Below are 13,969 nucleotides of genomic sequence, written 5' to 3'. Positions count from 1 at the left end.
ATGAATTGGACTCAAATCCAAAACTTCATGAAGAGTTTTAAAAAGAATTTAAAAACCAAAGAAAAGAGGAAAAAGAAAAATGAAAAAAACATGAGAGTCATGCAGGAAAAATATTTTAAAAATGACAAAAGAAATCAAATCCTTTAAAAGTAAATATAACCCACTGGAAAAAGAATATAACTCTTTAAAAAATAAAATCGACCAATTGGAAAAAAAATGCAGCTCATCTAAAACTCAAATCAACCAAGTGGAAAGGGAATGCAATTCAACAATGAGTAAAATTAACCAATAGGAAAAGGAAACAAAAAAGTTAACAAGAAAATAAAACCATAATCAGAAATAGAAAAATAGAAAGTAATGAATCTATGAGACACCAAGATTCCATCAAAGCTAAACGGCTGAAAAATTGAAGAAAATATAAAGTAACTTTTAGGAAAAACAAACGACCTGGAAAATAGATTCAGGAAATTTACTGGTCTACCAAATTACTGGTCTACCAGAAAGCCTAGATCAAAAGAAAAAAAAGAACTTGTAAAATATCTTTCAGAAAATTATCAGGGGAAAACTGTGCTATGCTAGATAAAGAAGACAAAATAGCCCTTGAAAAAATACCCAGGGGCAGCTAGGTGGCACAGTGGATAGAGCAAGGGCCTTGGAGTCAGGAGGACCTGAGTTCAAATCCAGCTTCAGACATTTAATAATTACCTAGCTGTGTGGCCTTGGGCAAGTCACCTAACCCCATTGCCTTACAAAAAGCAAAATAAAATAAAGTGGCAGTCATCAAAACTGCCTGGTTAAGAAATAATGTTAAGTACTAGTGGATTAGAATAAGTTCAAAAGAAAGAATAGTAAATGACTAAATAGTGATCTATTATTTGACAAGTTCAAAGACATTAGCTTCTGGAATAAGAACTCACTATTTGACAAAAATTTGGGAAAACTGGAAAATAGTACAGCAAAAGCTAGGTAAAACCCACATCTCATACCTTATACCAAAATAATAAGGCCAAAAATCAATACAGGTTTTTGGACATAAAGAGTGATTCCACAGACCAAATAACAAATCAAGAAATACTCTGTCAGAGCTATGGAAAGAGGAGAAATGTATGACCAAACAAGAAATATAATAATACATTACAAATTGCAAAATGGATATTTTGACTATATTACATTTATAAAGTTTTTGCATCAATAAAACAAAAGAAATAAAGATTAGAAGGAAAATAGAAAGCTGGGAAATAATTTTCACAGCTAAGGGTTCTGATAGGTCTCATTTCTAAAATATGTAGAGAACTGAATCAAATTTATAAAGTTATAAGTCGTTACCCATTTGATAAATGGTCAAAGTATATGAATAGGAAGTTTTCAAATGAAGAAATTAAGTTTTATATGTATGTAAACATATACATACACTCTATGAAAAAAGTGTTCCAAATCATTACTGGTTAGAGAAATACAAATTAAAATAACTTTGAGGTACACCTCAAACCTTTCAGACAGGCTAAGATGACAAAAAGGGAAATTGGTCAATGTTGGAGAGGTTGTGGGAGGATTGGGATATTAATGCATTGTTGGAGTTGTGGACTAATACAGCCTTTATGGAGAACAATATGGTACTATGCCCAAAGAACAATAAAACTGATCATACCCTTTGATCCAGCAATACTAGACATATATACAGAAGAAATAAAAAATGGGAAATGTCTCATATGTCCCAAAATATTCATAGAAGTTCTTTTTGTAGGGGCAAAGAAATGCAAATTGAGGGGAAGCCCATCAGTTGGAGAATGGTATAAAAATGTTATGGAGTATTATTGTTATCTAAGAAATCATGAATGGTCAGACTAAAGAAATTTGGAAAAAATTACACGAAGTGATGCTGAGTGAAGGGAGCCAAACAAAGAGAACATCGTACATGTTAACAACAACGTTTGAGTTGATCAGTTTTGATGGATTCAATTCTTCTCAGCAGTTCAGAGACTTAAGTCAACCCTGGGAGACATATTATGGACAATGCTATTCACAATCAGATGAACAAAAAGAAACAAAACAAAACAAAACAAAAAACTACAGAATTGTAATTAACACTATGTTCATTTTTTAAAAGTTTCTCTTATGTTTTTCTTTACTATTCCATGATTTTCTTTCTTTACTCTTAATCCTAATTCCTCATACAAAAAATGACTAATCTGTAAACTTGATAAATGGAAATGTACTTGTATAATGTTCATTAGACTATTCACTGCTGAGGGGAGAGGGTGGGAAGGGAGGGTGGAAGGAATTTATGCAACTTATAAATATGCATGTATATGAATGTTGAAAAACTTTTATAACATGTAATTGGAAAAATAAGCATCAATTAGAAAAAAATAAAAATTAAAACCAAAGAAATTTTATTCTCAGTCATTCCTCTCTCTCATGAATCTTCAGTCTTTTTCTATCAATTGATTGCTTCCCTACTACCTTTGACATGCCCGATTCCCTATCCTTTTCAAATCTTCACTAGACCCTATCATACCTTTAAACTCTCATCCTTAACCTTTCTACCATCTTTAAGGCAAACTCTTTGAAAAAGCTGTCTATATTTATTGCCTCCACTTGTCATATTCCTCAATCCTTTGCAATCTGGTTTTCACTCTCATCTCTCAACTGGCTCTATGTTCTTCAAAGTTAACAAAGTTCTCTTGCTAAATCTGATATATTTTCTCAATCCTAAATCCTTCTTAATCAATAAACTATTTAAGATACTATCAAGCACTCTCCAATCCTAGATATTCTTTTTCCTCTGTTTTTTCATATTATGTTTTTTTGGTTCACCTCTTACTGCTAATCCTTAGCATCCATGACTCATCTAGACTTGAAACATTTGATGAATTGTAGGAATAATTATAAATACAACAGAATGTTACATTATATTCTGCATTGTTCCAAAAGAACAGATAACCTAAATATAGATGTCCACATCATAAAGAAATTAGAGGAAAGTGGAAGGTAATGCCATTCATAGCTATGGCTCAGAGAAAAACTCTTAATGAGAAGAGATCATAAAAGAACAATCAGGTAATTGTGATTACATTAAATCAAAAATGTTTTGCAAAACAAAATCAGTGCATCTAGCAAAAGAAGGGAAATTCTAATTTGGGAAAAAAACTTTGTATCAAATATTTTTGGTAATGATACCCAAGAGTTACAGAGAATTAGAAGGTATATTAAGGCAAGAGCCCTTCCCCAAGCAATAATTGTTCAAAGTCTATGAATAGTTTTTAAAAACCTTCTACCAACAAGAATATGAAAGATTCCTCCAAGTTGCTCATAAGAAAAATGTAAATTAAAACAATTCTTAGATTTTCCTTCACATCCAGTAAAGGGGTAAAGATAAGAAAAGATAAAAAAAAGTTAATGTTGGAGGACTTGTGGAAAGACAAGCTAGTTCATGACTAGTGGAATTCTGAATTGATGCAGACATTCTGCAAAACAACTTGGAATTATGTGAAAACATTACTAATTTGTTGATACTCTGAGATTCAGAGATGCTATTATTATCATATACCTCAAGGAAGTATAAGTTATAACGAAAGTCCCCATAAAAACTAAAATATTCATAATGTTATTTTTTGGGGTAGCAAAAATACTAGAAACAAAAGAGTGACTATCAGTTGGGAAATTGTCAAACAAATGGTTCATAGAAGTAATGAAATATTTTTTTAGTAAGAAATGTTGTATGGTGTATAATATAGTAGAGAAATATTATATTATTCTAAGAAGAATGAGGGATTCAGAGAAATATAGGAAGATATGCATGAAGCAATGCAGAATGAAGTAAGCAAAACCGGGAGAATAACATACACAATGACTCCATTAAGATAAATAAAAGGAATACTAACACAAGCATAACTATGAATATTTGCAATGATCATACAAAGAAGAAGGAAGTAACTCCCTCCCTTTCAGTAAAGAGGAAGAAGAATGTCACAAATACTGTCAGATAAAGTCACTGTGTTGGTTGGTTTTGCTGAACTATATTCCTTTGTTGGAGAATCTAGGAGACACAATTAATAGAGTGCCAAAAGATTTACCTTTCTGAGTTCAAATTTGACCTCAAACACTATCTAGCTATATGACCCTGCGCAAGTCACTCAACCAACTGTTTGTGTCAATTTCCTCATCATCACTATCTTTGCTAACAATATCACAAATTGGGTCATAAATAGTCAGGAATGACTGAACAACAAATGATTCCTTTGTTATGAGGGAATTCTCATGTGGGATATGCATATGTATGTATTTGTGTGCATGTATCCAGATATAATAAAAACAAAGGAAAACAATAAAATGTGTCAATAAAAATGATTTTTAAAATATTTATAAATATTTTTTCTAACATCCCTAGTCACTGTTCAGAAATTTAAATTTCTCAAATATAACTAATAACCTGTTAAGAGCAATGCTGATTAAAATATAACTTGCATTATCTCTCTTATGATTTGAAGAATTTATTTGATGAAATGGTGCCAAATGAAGAGTTCATTGTAAATCCCTCCAAAAGTGTCAGGTCAATTTAATTCATGAATGAATTCAGATTTTTCTATTTAAAATGGCTCAAGAAAAGCTCCCAAGTAAGTAAAACTGTATCAATGAATGTCATATTACTGACTGATATATCACAGATGAGAATATTGATGTAGTCCATAACTTGAAAGCAGAGGACTCTTACTAAAAGTATCTACAGAATAGAGTAAGTGGACATGTCACAATATCTGCAGTTCAGGTTTAGTTGTACTAATTAGCAGACTCACTTGGGCTTTGAAAGTTACATCAGCACTTTGAATATTAAGAATACAAAATATGGGGGGGCAGCTAGATGGCACAGTGGGCAGAACACCAGCCCAGGAGTCAGGAGGACCTGATTCAATTCTGACCTCAGACACTTAACAATTGTCTAGCTGTGTTCTTGGGCAAGTCACTTAACCCCATTGCCTTAAATAAATAAATAAATTTTTAAAAGAAAACAAAATTAAAAAAGGAGGCCAGTGTCAAAGAGGTACTTAAATATACCATATTTCCCCATGTATAAGATGCTCCCATGTAGAAGATGCACCTTAATTTGGGGGCCTGTAATTTTTTTTTAAAATGTATTACATAAAGTTATTGAACTCAAATTTTATTCATCATAAAATTCATACAACTCTTAATCCATTAGCTATCAAAACTCCCATCCATTAACTTGTCCTCACCTGTGTTTGATGATGAATCACTGTCTTAGGAGAGACTTGGACTGCTATCCTACCTGTGCTATGGTCTGTAGTTGACCACAAGCATTCTGTGGGTAAGTCTGGTGCATATACACTTGCTTAATCGATTCCATTTCATGAGCCTGAAGCACCAATGTTGTCCTCCTTTGAAATCAGTAACTTATTTTTTATCAGCAATTCTTCTTGCCTCATGCTGAACCATCTTTGTGGACACAGGAATTCAATTGCCCTTTGCTCTTCAATTCCCTCTCTAAATCAAGGTCATTTTGCTGATTTGCCTCTCATGGTCTTCTGCTGTGGCATTTTCAGCAAGGTTTCTTTTTTCCTGTAGCTAGTCTTGGATTGTTTTCTCAGTTGGAGGAGAACCAAACTTACATTTAGCAGCATGAGTTCCATTCACTTTTGCAAACTGGATCACTTTGAACTTAAATTCAACACTGTATGATGATCTTTTCTGAGCCATTTCCAGGCAGAATGTAGCAAAATATAACCTAATACAGCAGTAACAAATGCAAAACAATAAATGCAAAGACAAACAGCATGAAATTCAAGTTTAAAAAGTCTACAACCACTGTATAAGACGTTCCCAGTTTTAAACCCCAGAGTTTTCTAAAAAGGGTGTGTCTTATACATAGGGAAATTCGGTATCCTGAATTTTATTATAATATGCCCTTCAAAATCCAGGAGAATGATAATTGACAGTAATGCCATCACTTGGCATTAGGTGATCTTCATAATTCATGGAAGTAAAATCCAGTTTGCCCTTTTCTTCCTATTCCATCTTCCACATTTGTATTTTTACATAAGACAACTATACCTAGAATGTTCTTCCTCCTCACCCCAGCTCAAATTCTACCTTCAAAAGATCTTTCCATATTCATTTCAGTTGTTAGTGCTATGTTACAAACCATTTTGTATTTATTTTTATTATAATCAGCATTTATTTATGTATGGACATGTTTTTGTATCTCCCCATCTTCTTCCTCCCTCTCCCCAAAGAGAATTGTAATTTCCTTGGAGACCATCTCACTTTTGTCTTTCTGTTCCAAGTATTTATTCAATCACTTTCAAATGATAGACATGATATAAAGTATAAATGGAGAGAGATATATTCTGATGATTGAAAGGATTCAGGGTTTCTGTGTGTATGTTAATGTTCTCCTGCTATGCGTCTATTTGTAATTGATAATATACTGATGGCATCAAGTCCCAGAGTAGTAAAAAGATAGAATGGTATATTTGAGGAAACATGGACTGGCCAGTAGAGGATGGGGAGAGGGAGAGAAGGAAAGGCGGGGGGAAGAGAAAGAGTGGAATCAACCTGGAAAGACAGGCTAGAGCTAGATTGTGAAGGATTTTAAATATAAATCTGATGAGTTTATATGTTATTCTACATCAATTCTATATCAATATTTTATGTCAATAAGGACCCAGAGGAGCTTCTTGAGGAGAGGCATGACATGGTGAGACCTTAGAAATTAAGAATATACATTAGGAATTTGGCAAATGTGAAGAAGATGGATAAAGAAGAGGCTGTAGGAAGGAGAACTAATTGCATAATCTAAGCGAGATGTGACTGGATCTAATCTAGGGGAGGTTGTAGTGTAGGTGGAGAGACAGGACAGATGCCAAAAAATGTTGTGGCTGTAAAATCTACAGAAATTTGAAATCTAATTGTATTTAATTGGCTAAGAACTTTGGGATAGGAGAATAAAGAGTAAGGAATGTCTCCCGAAGAGGTGAAATACCTTTGATGAATATGAAGCTTCCAATTTTATGTGTTTCTTGACATTGAAAAATCAAAGCATCTGAGTGAGATGAGCAGAACCAGAAAAACACTATACACCCTAACAATAACAGGGGGCAATGATCAACCTTGATGGACTCACTCATTCCATCAGTGCAACAATCAGAGACAATTTGGGGCTGTCTGCAATGGAGAATACCATCTTTATCCAGAGAAACAACTGTGCAGTTTGAACAAAGACCAAGGACTATTACCTTTAAATTAGGGAAAAAATCTGATATCTTATTGTCTGATCTTGATATCTCCTATACTTTATGTTTCTTCCTTAAGGATATGATTTCTCTCTCATCACATTCAATTTGGATCAATGTATACCATGGAAACAATGTAAAGACTGACAAATTGTCTTCTGTGGGGGGTGGGGGAGGGAAGTAAGATCAGGGGAAAAATTGTAAAACTCAAAATAAATAAAATCTTTATAAACAAAAAAAAAGAAAAATCAAAGCATCATGTTTCCCTTGTCTCCTAAGCAAGCTACAATCGAAAGATAGACTGATAGTGAAGAAATCCCATCCTCTTTTCTATCTCTCACTTTCCCCCTCTCTCATCATATATCAGCTTCAGGGAGCAAAAATATAATGAATTTCCTCTCCCTTTACCCTACAAGCAACCTTAATTCAGTTAAGAAATATTAAATTTTATTTTGGATTGTTTAGTCAGGAACACCCCCACCCATGGAGTCTGGGAGAGTACTGATATTAATAAGAGGGCAACTTTGCATCATTCCCCTTCTGTTACATCTAGTAAAATAGCAACAGCAACTCTTCCCAACTTTGAAGCCCAAGGACTTTGTGATCATAAAACACCATGGGCCTTGGCATCAAGTTGTTTCCCACCCACAGGTTGCCAATCTGGGCACAGACCAGCCTTATAAAGCAATTACTTTGATGGGCTCCAACCTTGGATTCTCTTCCCAGAAGTCACCACCATGTAAAAAATAGCCACTTAGGTTCAGAGATAAGCAATGCTTGGGAGACAACTCAGCAAAGGAAACTCGCTTAAGACTAAATAATACAAACTCTATGACACAAGAGCATCCTCCTCTTGGCTCCTTAGAATAATAGAGGCTCTTTTAAATTGTTCAGCAAACGTCCTAGTTGAGAAGCTTTCTCTGAATTTAAATGGAATACAATTTCAACATCCACTGAAGTTCAAAGCTGCTTCCAAAGTTAATTGAAAGAACTTTTCAAAGTTTTATCTTTTGAATTCATACTAAAAACATCTAAATGAGGAGATCACCTAAAATTATGAGGTGAAGTCTCTGTAATTCCTTCCCCTCTTTTCAAAAGAAATGAAGTGGTTTTAAAGCAAGTGAAATAATTTAAAATAGAGAATGGTTCAATTAGAGATTTTTCAATTGTGTCTTTTACCCAGATGGTACCTGATGGAGCTGCAAAATTTAACTTAACATTGATTGTGCTGTCATCATCCTTTGTTGTACAGAAAAGTGCTGCAGGTAGGTCAGAAGGCTTTATTTTCTTCTTTTCCCTTCTCCAGTGCTTTTTCTTGTATCTTTTCCCCCTTACTCCTCTCTAGTCACACTTTACTGCAGGAAGAGATTCTGGCTCCATGCCCAGTCTACAAAGCTATTAAGAGAGGGGATTTTTAAAGGAGCTGTAAATGACAGTAAATGTATTTATACTGAACTTCTTCCCACCCCTAAGGACCTCTAAGTACATACTTACAAAGTATACATTCTTCAGATTCAGAGATGGGAAAATCCAATCAGAGGTTAGTTAGAGAATTGACCTACCTTGCTTAAGGACTAAGTCCATTTTTCTACAGCAGAAGAATGTCCTTACTTCTCACCCACTTGAGGCATCTCTCAGATTCTAGAATTTATTTTAAGATTGCTTTTCACATCATAGTCATTTCTTCCATATTATCTCTATGTATCTCATATATATATATATATATATATATGTATATATATATATATACATACATATATATATATACATATATATATATATATATATATATATATATATATATATATATATCTGTTAGAATGTAAGCTCCTTTGGGGCAGAGACAGTTTTTAACTTCCTTCTTTATCACCAATACATATATTGCATAATACCTGGAACATGATAGGACTTGATAAATGTTTACTGGTGATTTCTAAATATCAACCCCTTTGTCACTTGAACCCTTTCTTGAGACAAAGGAAAGTTAAATAAAAATAGCTGATATAGTGATAGAATTTGAAAATGTATGCCACATGCTGGCCTTCTCTCCCAAGAAGAAGGAGGTCTGTTTTGTTAGCTATTTATTAAGAATGCTATTATTTTTAATTGCTTTGTTTCAATTCCTTTTATTGATCTTTTCATTTACATGTTTGCAGCCCTTGTGTATAATGCTCTGGGTCTGCTTTTTTCACCCTATAGTTGTTTATGTTAATCTTCTCACATTCCTCTGAATTTCTCATATTCATCATTTCTTATAAAACAATAGCATTCCATTATATTCATATAACAAAGTTTATTCAGCTGTTGAATGCCCACTTTGTTTCCAGATCTTTTGCCTTTACAAAAAGTGTTACTATGAATATTCTGATTAAATATTACATCTCTTGAGTCCTCTTGTCAGGAAGGACATTCTGATATTAGAATCACACTTATGACACTCAAAGTTAACTCCTAATTATAATCACACCTACTATAGGAATTTTTCAGTAATTCTCTTAATTCCAGTGCTTTCCCCTCTTTTAATTACTTTCCATTTATTTAGTATTTAGTTTGCTTTGTACATATTTACTTGCATATTGTTTTCCTTATAAGGTTGTGAGCTCTTTGAGGGCAGAAACTGTATTTTGCCTCTTTTTTAGTCCTAGCACCTAGCACATTGCTAGATACACAGAAAGCATTTAATACATGTTTATTAATTGATTGATGGATGGAGATATAGCACAGGTCCAAGTTGAAGAATGATTTCCTAATGATCATTATGTTCTCCAGATACTTATTTATGGTGAGAATTTCATCAAACCCTAAGAACTTTGAAGAACTTTGGGAGAAAGATCCAGAAATGATGAGAATGTTTTTTGAACATGACCAATAAGTCTGAATCTGTTTTGCAGGACAGTGCTTATTTGTTATGAAGAAATTTTCATTAGAGCAGAAAATTAGTGACAGTGACACCTTCCCTCCTCAAATGAAAAAAAGAAAAGAAGCATTTTTACTTTATCTAAGTGATTCTGTGTATTTATTTGATATTTATTTTTAACATTTTTAGTATTCTTTTCTTTTTTAAATTTTGAGTCCCATAATCTTTCATTCCCTCTCAGTCTTTCCCCACCCACTAAGAAGCAAGCAATAGGATAAAAATTATACATATGAAATCATGCCAAATATTTCCATATCACCTATATTTTAAAATAAGAAAAATAAAGAAAGTAAAAGCACTATACCTCAATTTGTATTCAGAGTTTTCTCTCAGGAAGTGTATAGTATTTTTACATCATGAATTTTTGGATTTACCTTGGATCATTGTACTGGTCAGAACAGCAAAGTCTTTGACAATTGTCATCATTCCAACATTGCCATCACTGTGTAAAATGATCTACTGGTTCTCTACTTTGCATCAGTTCAAATAGGTCTTGCCATGTTTTCCTGAGGCCATCCCCGTCATCATTTCCTATGGAACAATAGCATTCTATCACAATTAGAAGTATTTTTTATTGTGCAGAAGATAACAGAAGAAAGTTCAGATGGAGGTAGACAAGACATTGAAACTAATTGAAAATGTATGCCACATGTTTTCTTTACATCCTTTTTTTATTAGTCTTTATGTATGGTAATATTTATGCTGTTGGTGTGTTGGCCTGACTCAGGGTAATCAGTCTCCTGATGAATCAGATTTTATACTGGAACAAAACAAGACATTCATAGATCATTCAGCATCTAGTTAAGGTTAAGATTTCCTCAGCCAAAGAGAAGGATGTTCAGGAAGAATAGGCAATGTGTAGCCTATGTTTTAGTCTCCTGGGCCAATGCTGGTCTCGATACTGCATTAGGGACAGCTAGGTGGTGCAATGGATAGAGCACCAGCCCTGGAGTCAGGAGTACCTGAGTTCAAATGTGGCCTCAAACATTTGATAATTACCTAGGTGTGTGGCCTTGGGCAAGCCACTTAACCCCATTGCCTTGCAAAAACCTAGGGAAAAAACACTGCTTTAAGACTTGCATGGGGCAAGAAATAGAGTTTTGCTCCCACCACAGGTAGTCATTGTCAAGTTAAGGATAGCCCCCCCAAAAAAGGCAAAAATTAATTTTTTTCTTTTTCCATCTACCCATCCCTCAAAAACCATCAACAACATCTCCTAATAGCTAATTCTGCCAAGTCTGGCCCTCAGATGATAAGAACATACCCTGTCACTGAACTCATAATGTCTTCTTTACATATTTATACATATGCATTTCATTTTGTTCAAAGTTCTTCCCACAGCATTAACAAGCATATCTTTGCCAGATCAAAAAAAAGTTTTGCTGTATTCCTCAGTATGAGATGCACTATCCAAAAGTAGAATTAAAGAGTGATCAATCAATTTTGCAAAGGTCTGAGGACTACTGTCTATAAGCTATTTTAAATAACATTTCTGGGGCAGCTAGGTAGCACAGTGAATAGAGCACCAACCCTGGAGTCAGGAGGACCTGAGTTCAAATCTAGCCTCAGACACTTAAAAATTACCTAGTTGTGTGGCCTTGGGCAAGTCACTTAACCCCGTTGCCTTGCAAAAACCTAAGAAACAAACAAAAAAAGAATCATTTTAAAAAGGGGGTAGCTAGGTGGCTAGGTGGCACAGTGGATAGAGCGCTGGCCCTGTAGTCAGGTATCTGAGTTCAAATCCAGCCTCAGGCACTTAATTACCTAGCTGTGTGGCCTTGGGCAAGACACAACCCCATTACCTTGCAAAAATAAAATAAAAAAATAACATTTCCTTTTTTAGTCATAGGACAAAGACTTTCTCATTGTGAAATGCTATCAATAACCCTAATGTCCTTCCATTCAAGCCTGTCTTTACATCTTAAATAAATAACAAAAAGCCAACTGCAAGTTCTAAAGATCTCTATTTCAATGATAGGTACTATTTGTTATCCACATGAACATCAAGCATTTGACAGTCATTCTACTAAGAATTTTTTTTAGGAGACTAAGCATATTTTATAGGAGACTAAAAATTTTGTCTACAAGATTTTATGTCTTATTCACAAACTGCTGAATTTTCCTTCCTTAACTCTCATCTTTTTTTTAGTCAAATATATTTATTCTATTATTTTCACTCATGCTGGCACTCCTTTTGCTGATACAAATTAAAATCCCTCCCGAAGACAGATTTTGTAAATTGCTGAGAATGAAAAAATTCATCATCCATTTGTCGTTCCCCAGCAAATAGCTTCTCTGAAACAGCTAAGCTAGATTGGTTCTTCCATAATAGACAAATGAATGTGTCTTGCCCTTGAAACTTTTCCAGCATAGTTGGACCTGACAGAGCCTGCACTGTTATAGATTTTGGGAGCCTGAGACCACCACTATACCTTGCAAATGCATAAAGTACTGCTTTATTGAAAGAAGTGAAAGATGTAAAAATTATACAGCTTGAGGAGAATGTTTCAATGTCCAAGATAATTTGAGTCTGAGGGAAGTAGAAACATCCTTTGTGTTCAGGACTTTGAAACATGCAGACTATTCTCTAGCCCTGCTTAAGCATATTAGGAAGCAGAGTCTGCTTTGATAGTTGTTTTGGAGGTGGAAAGTTGACCTGAGAGTACTGAAGGAAGGAGAATAAATGAAGAATTGCTGTTGGCTTTAATGCTAAGGAGATCATAAGCTAGAGCATAATGATTATAGAGGAGTAGTAGCCTGTCAGAATGTGTCTCACAGGAAGATTTGATTGAGGATGCTTGTAATGAACAAGTAGAGATTGAAGGAAAAGAGGATTCAGTAATGTAAAGAGAGTGAATGAGTCAGTAAGACTGAGTACTCGGACAAATGCATAGTTGGTGCATCCCTAGCTGTGGATTGAGCCCTGATCCAAGAGGAATTTATGTGCTTTGAGAACAGAAGTGCAGATGCTAGTGAAGGAGTCCTAAATGAGGAGAAAGTAAAGAGAGGCCATTAATCGAATTTTCTGAAATCCTGTACATGTATCTTTGAGGACAACTGAGAGTGACAGGATGGTGACAAAGAGGTCTCGATAGACTTTGAAAGGAGATTACAGTATTTTTTGGTGGGCAAAATGTATTTCAGGGAACAGACATTGAAAGGAAGCTTCTGCAGAGAGTACAAGAGATAATGTATGTCTTTAAGAGAGGGTATCTGATGGGGTGGTGCAGTGGATAGAGCACCAGCCCTGGGGTCAGGAGTACTTGGGTTCAAATCCAGTCTCAGAGACTTAATAATTACCTAGCTGTGTGGCCTTGGGCAAGCCACTTAACCCCATTTGCCTTGCAAAAAAAAAAAACCTAAAAAAAAAGGAGAGGGTATCTGAGACTGATAGATCTTGAGCAGATTCTGATTTCTTAAGAACAAGAGACATAGGAATGGCTAGGTTGTGCAGTAGATAGAGCACCGCCCTGTAGTCAGCAGTACCTGAGTTCAAATTCAGCCTCAGACACTTAATAATTACCTAGCTGTGTGGCCTTGGGCAAGACACTTAACTCCATTTGCCTTGCAAAAACCTAAAAAACAAAACAAAACAAACAAACAAAAAAAAAAAAACAGAGACTTTTCACTAAGAGAGTGTGTTGTTGAATCATTCATCATGTCCTACTCTTTGTGGAATCCATTTGGGGATTTTCCTGGCAAATATAGAGTGGTTTGCCCTGTCCTGTCTAAACTCATTTTTCAGATAATGAAAATGAAGCAAACAGGATTAAGTGACTTGCCTAGGTCACTTTGCACAGTT

Source organism: Macrotis lagotis, chromosome 1, assembly GCF_037893015.1.
Source record: "Macrotis lagotis isolate mMagLag1 chromosome 1, bilby.v1.9.chrom.fasta, whole genome shotgun sequence".
In the NCBI taxonomy this organism is placed as follows: Eukaryota; Metazoa; Chordata; class Mammalia; order Peramelemorphia; family Peramelidae; genus Macrotis; species Macrotis lagotis.
This window is presented reverse-complemented; position numbering follows the sequence as displayed.